The sequence below is a fragment of the Arachis hypogaea genome, chromosome 18 (genome assembly GCF_003086295.3).
Source record: "Arachis hypogaea cultivar Tifrunner chromosome 18, arahy.Tifrunner.gnm2.J5K5, whole genome shotgun sequence".
Classification (NCBI taxonomy): domain Eukaryota; kingdom Viridiplantae; phylum Streptophyta; class Magnoliopsida; order Fabales; family Fabaceae; genus Arachis; species Arachis hypogaea.
The window spans coordinates 48,641,321-48,644,185 of NC_092053.1; the positions used below are offsets into that span (position 1 = coordinate 48,641,321).

Sequence of the window (2,865 nt, forward strand, 5' to 3'; positions counted from 1 at the left end):
TTGCTTGGGAGAGTACTAGGAGGGATTTCAGTGATCCTTTTACTAATGGAGGATCTTGTTTCATTCATGAAACTCACAGTGGCCTTAGATAGATAAGAGACTAAGTTTGCTAAATTAGAAGTGTTTTGTTCAGAGTTCTCTGTCAGTTGCTGAGTGGATGATGGAAAAGGTTTACTATTATTAAACCTGTATCTTCCACCATTATTAAAGCCTTGTTAAGGCTTTTGTTGATCCTTCCATGAGAGATTTGGATGATTTCTCCATGATGGATTATAGGTGTTTCCATAAGGTTCACCTAAGTAATTTACCTCTGCTATTGCAGGGTTCTCTGGATCATAAGCTTCTTCTTCAGAAGATGCCTCTTGAGTACTGTTGGATGCAGCTTGCATTCCATTCAGACTCTTAGAAATCATATTGACTTGCTGAGTCAATATTTTATTCTGAGCCAATATGGCATTCAGAGTATCAATTTCAAGAACTCCCTTCTTCATAGACGTCCCATTACTCACAGGATTCCTCTCAGAAGTGTACATGAACTGGTTATTAGCAACCATGTCAATGAGTTCTTGAGCTTCTGCAGGCGTTTTCTTTAGGTGAATGCATCCACCTGCAGAAGTATCCAATGACATCTTAGCCAATTCAGATAGATCATCATAGAATATATCCAGGATGGTCCATTCTGAAAGCATGTCAGAAGGACACTTTTTGGTCAGTCCTTTGTATCTCTCCCAAGCTTCATAGAGGGATTCATCTTCTTTCTGTCTGAAGGTTTGAACATCCACTCTAAGCTTACTCAGCTTTTGAGGAGGAAAGAACTTGGCTAAGAAAGCCTTGACCAGCTTATCCCAAGAGTTCAAGCTATCCTTAGGTTGAGAGTCCAACCATACTCTAGCTCTGTCTCTTACAGCAAAAGGGAAAAGCATGAGCCTGTAGACTTCATAATCTACTCCATTAGTCTTAACAGTATCACATATCTACAAGAATTCAGTTAAGAACTGAAAAGGATCTTCAGATGGAAGTCCATAAAACTTGCAGTTCTGCTGCATCAGAGAAACTAATTGAGGTTTCAGCTCAAAATTGTTTGCTCCAATGGTAGGGATGGAGATGCTTCTTCCATGTAAATTGGAATTAGGTGCAGTAAAGTCACCAAGCATCCTCCTTGCATTATTATTATTTTCGGCTGCCATCTCCTCTTCCTGTTCAAAAATTTCTGACAGGTGCTTGCTGGCTTGTTGTAATTTAGCTTCTTTTAGTTTCCTCTTCAGAGTCCTTTCAGGTTCTGGATCTGCTTCAACAAGAATATTCTTGTCTTTGCTTCTGCTCACATGAAAAGAGGGGACAGAAAAATAATAATAATAGGGATCCTTTTTACCACAGTATAGAGGTCCCTGTGTGAGTAGAAGAAAAGAAGAAGAGAAGAATAGAATGTAAGGAAAGAAACACAAGGGTGAGGAGATCAGAGATGTGGGATGAAGAGAAGTGTTAGTAGATGAATAAATAAATAGAAGGAGATGAGAGAGGGAGGGAATTTTCGAAAATTATTTTTGAAAAAGAGTTAGTGATTTTCGAAAATAGTTTTTGAAAAAGGTTAGTAATTTTTTCAAAAATTAGAATCAAAAATTAAAATAATTAATTAATTAAAAAGAAATTTTGAAAAAGAGGGAGATATTTTCGAAAATTAGAGGGAGAGAGTGTTAGTTAGGTAGTTTTGAAAAAGATAAGAAACAACAAAAAAGTTAGTTAGTTTGTTGAAACAAATTTGAAAATCAATTTTGAAAAGATAAGAAGGTAAGAAGTTAGAAAAGATATTTCAAAATCAAATTTTTGAAAAAGATAAGATAAGAAGATATTTTTGAAAAGATATGATTGAAATTAGTTTTGAAAAAGATTTAATTTTTTTAAAATCACAATTAATGACTTGATTCACAAGAAATCACAAGATATGATTCTAGAACTTTAAAGTTTGAATCTTTCTTAACAAGTAAGTAACAAACTTGAAATTTTTGAATCAAAACATTAATTGATGATGTTATTTTCGAAAATTAGGAGATGAAGATGAGAAAAAGATTTTTGAAAAATATTTTTATAATTTTCAAAAATAAATAAAAAATGAAAAAGATTTGATTTTTGAAAAAGATTTTGAAAAAGATAAGATTTTTAAATTGAAAATTTGATTTGACTCATAAGAAACAATTGAATTTTAAAAATTTTTGAAAAAGTCAATCCAAATTTTTGAAATTTATGAGAGAAAAAGGGAAAGATATTTTTTTTATTTTTGAATTTTTTTGAATTTTTATGATGAGAGAGAAAAACATGAAAAATGACTCAATGCATGAAAGTTATGGATCAAAGTATGTGATGAATGCAAGAACACTATGAATGTCAAGATGAACACCAAGAACACTTTGAATGTCAAGATGAACATCAAGAACTTATTTTTGAAAATTTTTATATGCAAAGGAAACATGCAAGACACCAAACTTAGAAATCTTTCATGTTTAGACACTATGAATGCAAAAATGCACATGAAAAACAAGATAAGATGCAAAACAAGAAAACATCAAGATCAAACAAGAAGACTTACCAAGAACAACTTGAAGATCATGAAGAACACTATGAATGCATGAATTTTCGAAAAATACAACATGAATATGCAATTGACACCAAACTTACAATTTGACTCATGACTCAAATAAGAAACATGAAAAATATTTTTGATTTTATGATTTTTTAATTTTTTTTTTGTATTTTTCGAAAATTATTTGTAAAAGGAAAATAAGGATTCCAAAATTTTTAATATGAATTCCAGGAATCTTGTGCTCTTTAGTCTAAAGCTCCAATCTGAGGGTTAGGCATGGCTTAATA

The 2,865-nt window shown here is 31.9% G+C and overlaps 1 non-coding gene across 1 annotated transcript; it reads left to right on the top strand.

The window, feature by feature from the left end:
• Nucleotides 1–683: 683 nt before the first annotated feature.
• LOC112774822 (small nucleolar RNA R71) lies at nt 684–791 on the top strand. The gene has a single exon (XR_003189281.1). It is a non-coding gene; the product is annotated as a small nucleolar RNA R71 (small nucleolar RNA).
• Nucleotides 792–2,865: the final 2,074 nt, after the last annotated feature.